This window comes from Astatotilapia calliptera, chromosome 6 (genome assembly GCF_964374335.1).
Source record: "Astatotilapia calliptera chromosome 6, fAstCal68.1, whole genome shotgun sequence".
Classification (NCBI taxonomy): domain Eukaryota; kingdom Metazoa; phylum Chordata; class Actinopteri; order Cichliformes; family Cichlidae; genus Astatotilapia; species Astatotilapia calliptera.
In genome coordinates, this window is record NC_137427.1 from 22,854,536 (window position 1) to 22,867,350 (window position 12,815).

The following is a 12,815-nucleotide window of genomic DNA, read 5'->3' on the forward strand; positions in this document are numbered from 1 at the left end:
TGATTCTTGAGTGGCCAGACTCCTGCTGAATGTTACTAACCTGCTCTTATTTCCATCTTTCCAGCCTTACTTTCATAGCTCATATGTAAAGGCAATAATGATTTCAGAAAGGAAATAAATAAAAGCTGCAGACACAAAGGGGTGCCCAGATAACTCATTAGATACTCAGAAACAGTTTTCAGTTGATTTCATGGTTCTGTCTGCTGCATGCTTATTTTTGCTGGTGTAATATTTCGGGAGGGTACATATAAAAATAGCCTTGCAATGTAGTCGGCATAACATTGTAGATTTCCAGCTTTCTTATCTGAAAGTCACAGAGAGCATTCTTTAAGCAGCACAATGAGGAATATTTAAAAAAAAAAAAAGCTTTAAGATATCGAGAAGCAAATGAAGTCCAGAAACAGAGAAACTGAGTGCACCTCTACATTGCCTTCATACTTTAAAATCTTCCTAGCATTCATGTTTTAATGTTAGTAATTAGCTCAATTATGTTTCAATGACAATTATGACTGCAGAACTGCAGAACCTCACTATTACTTTGGAGGTTTGTTTTTGTTTGTTCCATGTATAAAAGTGTGAAACTTTAGTTTTAGATCATCTCAACTTTTAAAAGGTTTTATAGAAAAAAAGCAGGTTATATAAGAAGCAATACGGATGGCAGCTCAGTGTCTTATCTGGAAACATAGTAACAGCTTTGGTCGGAGTGCAGAAACTGTTTGCCATGGATTTGCTGGAAAATATCACAACAATTTCCGCTCTACCAACGTTGGATCCTATCATTGCTGCAGAATGAGAGCACTGAGTAAAGTTTGCTTTTCTGGCAGTTGCATTGCCAAACAAATGGTACACGGCCTCAGTTTACAATGTAGATATACTTGAAGCAGTGGGTGTAGAAAGTGGAGCGTGAGAATTTTTGATTCTGGTTCTAATTTTGATATAATCTGATCAAAAAATAAGCATTTGTGTGGTAGGCTTCCATTTCTAATGCTATTGTTTTTCCATCCCACTATAATCGGACCACCTGCTTTCAAGGAGCCTATCCCTGAAATAGTTTAATGAGAGGGGTCCACCCTGAACAGGATGTTAGCGTTTAACAGGGCTAACACATAGAGACAGAAACTATTTATGTTTATATCCACAGCTTTAGCTAACATGCATGTCTGACATGCAGGCACACAGAAAACATGCCAGACTATAATTTAACCAAAACAAGTGGTGTATCTTTAAATACAGTCAGTTCGCATTTTCCTTCTCATACTTTCCTAAGAGGAATGGGTCTTTAAGAATATGTTTCTGGTAATTAGTTGCCCCTGCCTTGATAGTATTGCCTTAATGACTGCTTGCTTTCACTGAGTCCATTAGATTAATTTCAGTTTGTGGGACGGTATTGAAGCCTGCTGGACATGGCAGCACCTGCAGTTTATGCAGTCATGGCCATGCCTTTCCCTCTCCATGTGCTTTAAAGCACGAGGAAATAATCTTCTGATCTAGCTCTAGCATGTAAGCAAAGAGAGCAGTATTACCTAAATCCTCTAATCTTGACTTGTTAAGATAAAACACTATAGCCACTCACAGATAAAATAAATGTTTTGACTAACGTGTAGTATTGTTGCACTCTAAGATCGAGATGGGGTAAAGAGAAACCTTAGAGACTTTGATAATGACCAAGATCTCAAAGCTTGTCAGACTCCCACAGTTAAGTCCATAGTCCATAAAATGCTTTGTGGAGGAGATTCTAGGAGAAACACCAGCGTCATACCAGTGACAAGGTGTTGGGGAGCAACAAAGCTGATCCAGGACGTCTCCAGCTCATAATTGGGAGGGTTTGAAGGCGGAGCTACTAAGACCTCAGCTCCAATTAACAAAATGCAAAAGTTTTGTGGAGTTCATGTCTCATTTTGTTGAAGCTGCTTTGGCAGATCTGTCTCTGTCATAACAGCTGGACTCACTATAGATTTGTGATTTTTATCTGGCAAACTGTTATGTGTACAGAATTACACATAACAGTTAGAAAAAGAATTAGAGGAGCCGTTGCATTTGTTGAGCACTTTACAAACAGGACATTTTTTTCAACTGTTTCTCACAAGACCCATCTGACTATATGGTCTTGATCTCAGTCCATAATATTTCCTGCAGGACTTTGAGGAAGAGGCCCAAATAGAAGACTCTGCTCCATTTGGCTATAGCAAGTGAGAGGGTTCAAATACTGGCTGCACTGTGTTGTGTTTAATAATAAAATTAGCATTTAAATGATTTAAGCTTGAAAAATTGATATTTGAGCTGACATTGAATAAAGTAGTTTTTGCCTCTTGCTGAGGGACGTGTTTACCCTCACAAAAATATAGCAAATGGAAAATCCTCATAACAGCATAGTGACTTTTTTCCCTTATGAATGTTTTCCACACAGGCTCGGCAAACAAGAATTCCCTTTCTGCTGTCTCCAAGGAGCCCTTCCAAAATAATCAATGTGCTTTACTCGCATGTGTAGTTCTCGTACCTTTCATACAATGCAGGAAAAAAACAGCATAAACGATAATTATATTTTATTAGCAATATATTTCCACTTTGAAAGGGCCTTTAAGCTACAAAGTTCCACTAATAATAATCGCCAACTTCTAATTGAATTGCTGTCAGAAGTCTCAAGCGTGCATCGCAAGTTAGTGGCACATGGATCCATCGCACTACAGCAAAAAGTCATTATCTGCCAGAGAAATGAAAGCGAAAGACAAATTGAAAATAACCTATTAAATTAAATTCCCCAAAAGAGATAAGATATAAAGATGCATTACTAAAACCAAATGTGCAACACAAAATTAGTGCCCTATGAGAATGTTGAACACTCTTTGCCATGGAAGCTGAGGGAATAAATGACCAACGGGAAATTTAGATATTACACACAAGCCTGCACCATTGTATTTTATGTTTCCCTCTGATACCTCTTCTTGATTATCTTGAAGAAAAGAAAGCAGAATAAAAAAAACATTTGTTATGGTTTGGTAGAAATAATGCCGTAAGGCCACATTGACCTTGAATATAAAACCAGATGCTCAAGGTTCCTTTATTATTTCTAATCAGATACAAAATGAGAGTCTAATAAGGTTTTGTATAAAGAGTTCAGGTAACAGTTAAATTATCCAAGTGTATTTTCTGTTTTTACATTTCTAACAGGAATTTAAAGACATATAGCTTCCTGATTTGAGGGGCTTTTACCTTCATAGAATCTGAGTTTTGGACGTTGTTTTCATAAACTCCATCTGAATTTGTGCATTTATGTTCATTTGTTATAACATCTGCTGCCTTCTTTCCAATGTCAATTTTGTAAAGCACACTTTTCATCTCAGTGAAGACAACATCACTTTAATTTATTTCTATTACTTCCCCTCATTAAAGGCACAGAGAAGGCCTGTGATCAAACTGATGCAGCATCTATACAAGGATGGATTCTGACATCTTTCCATTCTTCTCATGTTGTGTTGTAGATGAGAATCAAGCTTGAGGCACTGACAGAGTCTTGTGGCCAGAGCCAGTTAGATGAAGAGATGACGTACAGATTTGTTTTTTTTGTTTTTTTAAATTGTAACTAGTCTTTCTGAAATGTTTAGACAGACATCCATGTGCTCTCCCTTCTCAAAACCGATTCCTTCGAAGTAACAAAACACACAGCAATTGTATTGTATATTTACATTTATGATCATGTCTTACTGTAACAGGGCAGCCCTTAGCGGCTGGAAACACAGTGAGACAGACCAAGGCAAGTGTAGTGGAACAAAGTATTTATTTGCTATATGGCTCTCCTTAAAACAATTAACTTGTCGAGCTTCTTCACAGCACAAAAATCCCCTAATGACAACTGGCAGCCTTAAATATGTTCAGCTGTCACAGACTTAACCATTATTCCACTCTCAGGTAAATTCTTAAATCCCAACCTTCCATCACAGTATACAATATATCAATAAGAATAAATAAATACATAAATACATCTTCACATTTACATATTAATAAATATTTCACACTTTAATGTTACACAAAACCCAATATTATAAAAACCCAGAAACCCAAGCACAAAAAGATTCACCACACTCTTTACCCATGGTCTCTCCCGGAACCTTTAAATGGTGTCTGGACCCCAGGGGAAACATTTGCCCAAACACCTTGAAGAGGACACAGGCAAGAAAGGTGAGTAATCATTAACTTACAAACTCTTATTTGCACCACTTTTATTCCTAGATTTCACACACACATTTGCCTTAGTTTTCCTTAGTGATGGGCAGATGAAGCCCCATGAAGCACTGAAGCTTTTCATCCAATTGGTTCACCCCAACGCGAAGCTTCATGAAGCTTCATTTGCTCTAGCAGGACACCTACTGGACGTAAAAATAATAGCTGGCATGAATTTGAAGAGTGTGGCATTTTGCACACAGCCTGTAAATGTCAACAACAAAAGGAGTGTGTAAAACATCTATATTGTAGTGATGGCAGTATACTGTGTATATTTATACTGGCAGTATGGAAAATGATCATTTGGAAATGCTTGAAATGGAAATGATCATTTACTGTGAGGTGAGGTGTGGTTGGGGTGTGGACAGTGGTTGTGCTTTTGTAACGTTGAGGTATGGACAGCTACACACTGAGCCTCAGTCCTGCCTGTTCACATTTTATTCTGTAAAAACTAAATTTTCACTGCTTTTATGACCTTTTTAGTGGGGAGAACATAGCTAGGATTTAATGATTTAACAAATCTTTTGAATCCTTTGTCCTCCACAATGCTAAATGGCTGGGAGTCCTCAATCACCATGCTGACCAGGTCTTCATCTATTTGAGATTGTTCTCCTGAGGAAAGACAATAAAGACAAAGCACAAATATAAATATCACACACGTAACTTATAACAGTTGTATAATATTGTTATATCATTTAGTAACATTACTGCATGCTATATTATCATGACATTTGATGGCTCACCTGGTCTTGCTCCACAATCGGTGTTCCCCTTATTCTCATGCAAAGCTCTGTAGTGCCTAAGCATGGATGAGGTGTTGCTGTTATATCCCAGCTCCCTGGCACATAGCAAACACTTCACCTTGTACAAAAGTACAGACAGCTTAACACAAATTGTATTGCACCATCAGTATTGTGAAAATACATCTTCTGTAGAAATGTACATACCTTGTTGGGAGGAATAAGATCAAAATGTTCCCACACAGGGGAGGACATCCTCCTCTTCTTAGCTGGCTCCATTCTCTCCTGACTTTCTCATAAACCTCCAAACTGTCTCCAAACTCTCACTAACCGCAACTCTCCATCAAACACCCACATTTTGAATGAAGTCTGAGGGGTTTATATCTGTCATATCTCGCGGCAAAGTTCGAACCACTTCATGAACCAGTCACGTGGTACAGCCGGGCAGCGAGGCTTCGGACGTCATCATTTTCAGCTCCTCCCATAAATGAAGCAAGCCTCGATACGCGCATCGCGGAAACGCCCCCTCCATTACTCGACACACGCTTCGAAGCCTCGATACAGAACGTCACATCACTAGTTTTCCTTATTGGTAAACCTTAATCACAATCTCAATCACCATTCTTCTCTCCTGACAGACAACCACCACATTCCTTGATGAGGAGCAGCTGTGCAGGATCTGAAACAAGGCCACCAACTGATTTTAAAATTCCCAATAAATAGTCAATAAATATTTAAACTTCTTGTGTGCAAATCCATGCTTAAAGTGCAATGCTACATAAAGTGCTTGATAAGGTGCTTTTAATAAAGTGAAAGGTGTGCTCTAAAGTGCTATACAGACAATACAATATAAATAAATGCAGTAAGGGAGTCCTCTTCCTTACACTTACAGATCATCAAACTGACAATGTTGAGGCATGCTCCTGGCAAATGTGGACCAGGGGATCACTGAGCTCCTGGACAGTCTGAGGTGCAACCTGGCAGTGTCGAATGGATGAAAAGATAATGTGTTTTACTGAATTTAGGTTAGATGAGCATGGGGGCCAGTTAATGGTATCATTTACCAGAACATGCAGGAACTGCTTGCAAACTCTCACAACACGAGGCCAGGCATTGTCGTGCAACAGGAACACAGGACCCACTGCACTAGCGCAGGGTCTCTCAACAGGTCCAAGGATTTCATGCTGATACTAAATGGTAGTCAGGGTGCTGTTGCCTAGTCTGTAGAGGTCTGTGCGCCCCTCCATGGATATGCTTCCCCAGACCTTCACTGACCTGCCACCAAATTGACCATGATGAATGATGTTACAGGGAGCATCAAGTTCTACATGGCTTCTCTAGACCCTTGTACCTCTGTCACATGTGCTTAGGGTGAACCTGCCGTCATCTGTGAAAAACACTGCCAGTTCTTGTATTCTATATCACATCCCAATTAGGCTCCATGGTGCCAGGCAGGGAGCACAAGGCCTGCTAGAGGAAGCTGGGCCCTCATTAAGTCTGTTTCTGTTTCTTTAGTTGGAAACAGTTGCACTAGCTCCAGCTGGAGGTAATTTTGTAACACTCTGGCAGTGCTCATCCTGTTCCATCCTTGCACAGAGGAGCAGATACCAGCTCTGCTGATGGGCTAAGAACCTTATAAGGCCCTGTCTAACTCACCTAGAGTAACTACCTGTCTCCTGGAATCTCCTCCATGCTTTTCAGACTATGCTGGGACACACAGCAAACATTCTGGCAATCCTGGAGGTTGCACTCCCTCACCAGCAGTGACACTGACCCTAATCAAATGCATAACTATTGAAAAAAACAGTCAGAAAAGATAAGGAGGGAAAAGATTTCACTGTCAGCCATGACAGATACAAAAAGTATGTTTGGCCACTTTTTATTTGTTTTTGGGGAGGGGTTCTTTGTTTTATCTGTTTGTTTTTTCTGAGGCAAACCTATTTGTCCCTCCATTTCTTTGTACATTTCCTTTTCACATGTCAGGTTACAGCTAGATTACAGTGCAGGGTTTCACAGGTTTGCTATTATGATGTACCTACAGCGTGAATTAAACACAAAAGTCTAAATTCCCTTTTAGCAGGAAATTACTTCTTGGCTGTCTGATCTCCAGCTACCCTTGTGTCTTTTTCTTGTATGGAGGAGGGAAGTAGGACAGCAGGTTATGTGCTTAGTCAGACAACACTGTGTGCTTTTGAGCACAGATAAAGGTTTTGTAACAAAAGTCAGGGTTTTTTTGATGGTAGTTTTAAAATTGAGTCTTGTGTTTAGAGTTTTCAGTGGATGGAAGGTTTAAAGAAAAGTGTTAGCAACTGTAAAAATGTGCAAAAAATTTAATTTTCCAAAGAGAAGAATTACTTTGAGATTAAAATGCAAGAGAAGATTTATGCTGCATCATAAAAGGAACAGGGCAGGTAATCCAAAGGTAGCATAATAAAAGAAAAGAAAACAAAAGCATAATGGACTGTTCCACCCAAAGAACAATAAATGATCTTGTATCAGAGCTATAACAATACAATGAATTGTATGAATTTTTAGAATAAGTAATGCACAAAAAAGAATGTGCTAAAATGTCAGTGTTCCCCTTTATTTTGACGATTTTGCAGTGATTAAACCATTTTGCTTTTTTACTCATGTTGCAGTGCTGACAGCACTGAGCAGCTCCTTCAGTGGCTGCGGCACCCACGATGTGGGACAGAGAGATTTTGCAGGTCTTTCCTCCCCACTGCTGTCAGACTGTACAACAAAGACTTTTGCAGCTGATCAAACACACACAAACCCACACATGTGCAATAACACTAAGTGCAATAATCTTTTCTGACAAAGTTGTATTTTTACTCAGTTGTATATAGAATTTGTATTCTATTTTTATCCTATTGTATATTTTGTTCTATTTTATTCTACTGTGTATAGTATTTTATTTTATTCTATTCTATTCTGTACAGTTGTGTACAGTATATTATTCGTATTGTATTCTAATTTTTGCTATATAAGTTTTGCACTGTCCACTTCCTGCTGTGACAAAACAAATTTCCCACGTGTGGGACTAATAAAGGTTATCTTATCTTATCTTAGTCTTGTTGGCTCAATTTACAGCCTGTGAATGTTTTGGACTTTCAAAATAGGATTACCTTTAAGCATCTCTTTTTAACTGTGTCGTTATCCAGCTTTATCCACCAATAAGCAATTCATAGCTTCTCTCCACACATCCTGTTAACTTCTATTGGCTTCCAAAACTCAACCGGCTGTAGGTACATTGGGACACTTAAAATTTCATCAAATATTTTTATTTAGAAATGAAAAAAAGAAGAATATTTGTCATTTCATTGTGACGCACACCATGCAAGTGATTCAATATTTTACAACAATATTTTAATATTCAAACAGCATTTTTTTTTTGACATGGGGTCAATTTCATGGCACCTTGAGGGGAAAACATGTTTTTATTGTCACTGAATGGACTCTTCTTGTCATTTTCTGTAAAGCTTGGGGACAAATAGCTGACAGGATGAAAACCTGAGAAGATCTTTGATCCTTTTACAGGCAAGCAGAGTGTGTTGGAGGAAGGCAGGGTGTCTTTTTTCTGTAACTGAATGAAATTATTAAACCTGACTCACAGGCATGTAGAGGAAATCTATTTAAACATATAAAGATTAGACTGATATCAGTGCACATTTTGATTGAGAATAAAATATGTAATAAAATAAACTGTTTGCTACCTTTCTGCACTATGGTGTAGGGAGCACAAAGTAGGAACTTATAGTGTGGGGTTCAAGTCAAAGAAGGTTTGTACTTCTGCGATGTGAGGAGTCATGTACAGCAGGGGTTCACAGTATATCCTGAGATGAGTCTTACTTGTGCTGCAATGTCTTATTTTTATCTTGCAAGTTTTCTTTAGTGTCTGCTGCATTCTGCAAATGCCCGCACACCCTGCTGTCAAGCCAAATCCTATAAATATGTAATGGTCTCTCTCAGAGACACTAAAGAAACACTAAAGCATATTTCATGCCAAAGTGCAGTAGTTATACGTGGTCATTTTGTAATGCTGGACTGCTCAAGTTAAATTAAATCAAATCAACCTATTGTAGAACACATACATTTTGTGAAGCAGCCTGTATGTATAGGCAGTTATGGCAATGAAGCTAAAGCAGTTTTCATTTCTGTGACTGTCAGCAGCAGAAATATCACATATTTCACCCAAATTCTGATTCTAAAACTACAGCCCACAATCAAGAACATTACTAATTAATCCCAATAGTGCTGAGGTTTTGTGGTTAGTCCTTTTTGAGACATATGCACAGCTTGTGAATATTATCCTGTGGTGTGATTTACATGTATTCAAGTCACTGCCTAAAGATTTTCTTCTCCTCAGTGGAACAAAACACTCCTCCTTTTACAATGACAACATTAATCCACTAGTTGGTAAAAATTCACGACATTCACCCTTTCAAGGCAACATCCAGGGAGGAAGTGAAGTCCGTATTTGGAACCTTCCTGTGTGATAACAGGCAGACAGTTTGTGCTTTTTTTTCTGTCAGTATGAAATCTCTAAGATGAAAGAGCTGAAACAGAATAGCTTGTCAGATAGCTGGCACGCTGGCAAAACCAACAACAAAGAATAGCTTCACTGAATATGTGACTGCTCAACAGCATTTTCTTGTAGGTACTCAGAAAAAGTGTTTCAGAATAATGCATGAACTACTTGAGGATCAGGGAAGGGACCCCTCCTGTCTCACTGAATTAGCCGTAGTAAGTCTTCACATCAAGCCCAATTCAGCTGCCTTAAGAAACAGGTTTGCTGCAAAGTGTGGAAAATGTCTGTCATGAAGTTATAAATGTCTAGGTATAATGTACTGTGCAATAGTCTTGAGCTACCTCTCGTCAGTTTATATTTTACTTCCAAGGAGCTAGACATTCTTTTCTTTTCAAACACTGGCTACTTTTTCACTCATTTTTAATCCAGACCTTGTAGCCGACCATTTTCAGAAAAATGTCTTTGCTTGTTATTCCATTTGACACTGACTACTACTACTGACCTTTAAGTATAAGAAAGCACTTAACCAAGCAATTTTAAGATAAGATAAGATAAGATAACCTTTATTAGTCCCACACGTGGGAAATTTGTTTTGTCACAGCAGGAAGTGGACAGCTGTATCTTTAGGCTTTGTTGCTAGCAGCCTATCACAAGAAACACAGAATTTGTTTCCATTTCTTTAGTCTACATTTCAGCCAGTTGTTAAGTGATGATTGTCAAAATTGAATGATTTATAAACACAGAAAAGTACCATCAGATTTGGAAAGTGTCTCCTTGGCTGTACAATGACACACTATCGATCATGGATTGGCCTCCTCAGAGCCCAAAACTCAGCATTATTGAGGCAGTGTGGGATTTTTTTGACAGAGAATAGAACAAAAGGCAGCTAACATCATTACAGTGAGCAATGATGTATGATTAAGTTTTAATGCTGTTAAATGAATCTGATATTTGTTTCTATGCATCTTGCCACCGTTTTGGTCAGGTTCCTCTTGTAAAAGAGATCTTTGATCTCAAAGGGACTAACCTGGGTGAATAAAGATTAGATAAAATAAAAATAATAATAAAAAAACATCCTTTTGAATGTTCTTCGGACTGAAAACAATTCCCCAAAACTACTTGAAGAAATTACAAGCAATCTTGCCTAAAAGTTTCAGGCTATAAGGTCGTCATAACAAACATTGACTTTCAAGCTCATTAGAACTGAACAAACGCAACCCAGTACCATGGCAAAGCATGTAATAGACAAGCTGGTCCACTGTGTAGAAATAATATATTTAAAGCCAACAGGTTGATACTGACCAAAGAAGGTATGAAATATATTACATATATTAATATTTACATTTCTTATTTCACACTAACTGTTCCCATTTCGAACTGTGTCATGAGGAATAACTATAGTCACACCATGCATGTGTGCTTCTAGCTCAAAAAGGTTTTTATCTTAAGTATTCTGGATTTTGGCAACATTATTTATATTGTTTCCTCATTTGATTCCACTGCTTGAATCTGACTATTACAGTAATTTTTTTTAGAAGATCAGTAAGAAATTATTACAATGAGTGTATTGCAAGGAAAGGCAATGACTGATAAGTCAGTGAAGCAGAGTGCTTACTTTGTACAGAAGATATGTTGTTCCAAATTGTGGTAACATCCTAGTTATTTCCTTTTCAGTGCAACTGACCACACCACTGACATGCACAGTTCTCTTCAAAAGAAAGAAAAAAGAGAGAGAAATGGAAAGAAATGTGTGTGCAGGAGACTGGGAACATCATGTGTTCCTCTACAGAATAATATAGAAGGATGATGACACGGTTGAATACTTTGAAAAGACGTGCATGGGCAGCTCAAAGTCTTTCTTTATTTTTAAAAAACCAAGTCACTTAAATTCAAAAATCTTCAGGTATTTACAAACAGAATCACAACTCAGGTTTACAAATTGTGGATAATGATACCAATTTCAAAACAAGCAAAGCCTAGGAACATGATGTCCTTTTCAGAGACGATAATGTAAAGGACAATGAAGTAATATCATGGAAGACGTGACACATCTGTAATGTGAAGTACATCTCATCCCAGAAGTACCTGTGATATCTACACTATGTAAGAAACAATGACAGTCAGAACCCACTGTTATGTCTACAGAGGGCTTTGAGGAATGTGAAAGTTAAAAAAAACAATAACCTCTCAGGCATCTTAAGCATCGTTTCTAATCTTTAATGATTAAAGGAATTTATATTCTGACAAGCTGCACTCGTACAGTTGCTCCGAATCTTTACAGAATTCAAGCGTTTCACTTTTAGGACTTTACCGGATGGCAGCTTCGCAAGTCTGGAAGATGAATTCATTTTGTGAATGGACAGTGCTATAGTTGCACCTGCTTTCCTTATGAAATAAACTAGTCTCTGGGATTAAAATCTTAAATTGCCATGGTAATCCATCTTGACCTTTTTCATGCATTTCATACTTGAAAACAGCTTTACAGTGTTTTAGCAGACACTTTTCTTCTTATTAGAAGACCAGTTTCACACATTTTTTTTTAGATGTTAAATTTTTAAAGAAACTCAGAGCAATAGGGGTCATTCTGAAATATTTAAAGAAGCATGAATGAATGAACCGTGAAAGTTGACAGCACTTTTACCAGCAGGGTCTTCTCCTGGGTTCCTGCCCTTTGACTTTGCACGCCTGGAGGTAATGAGCTCACCTGTTTGCAATCATCTTATCTTCCTGCTGCTGCTTAAGATGGCGGAAGATGTTCAGTCGATCTAACTCCATTAATGAAGTTGGCTCCCTTCTGAGTGTATTTCCTGAAAGAGAGAATCTTGTGGAAGAAAGTAATTGTGAACCTGCTGACTCCAGAGCCGTGTGTGGAACTAGGAATGAAATAATGCTGTTTTTCTTTTTTTTTTTAAATATGAAAATTTTTTATACAAACAACATGGATATACCACATTTCTTTATAGACGATTGCTCCTACAAAAGAGAAAATGTATATGAAATAAAGTCATTTGCAGCTTTTGGTTTTGATTATATTGTAGCCCTAAGAACTAAGTGTATCCTTTTCTACTAGTCACGGCTCCAATGACCTTGGAGAATTGGAGCACTAAAGACTAAAGCACCTAACTTATTTCTAGTGAAATCTAAAACGAGACTTTTAGATTTTATGACCCCTCCCCCATCCCCCGAGATAACCCTTGAAATCTAACATTCAAAACTGTCTTTATTTCTGGTAAAGACCGTTCGATCTTCCCCTTGCTCTCAGCTCCTTTGCACTGCTATAGAGGAGCATATCTATCAAAAGAGAAGTCAAACCGAATCTGGTGTCA

General features: G+C 38.0%; 1 long non-coding RNA gene across 1 annotated transcript; it reads right to left on the minus strand.

Annotated features, from left to right (window-relative positions):
* Positions 1 to 4,641: 4,641 nt before the first annotated feature.
* On the minus strand, positions 4,642 to 5,091 carry LOC145429226 (uncharacterized). The gene is made up of 2 exons (XR_013909452.1): positions 4,962 to 5,091; positions 4,642 to 4,830 (listed from the first exon to the last, which is right to left on the minus strand). It is a non-coding gene; the product is annotated as an uncharacterized LOC145429226 (long non-coding RNA).
* Positions 5,092 to 12,815: the final 7,724 nt, after the last annotated feature.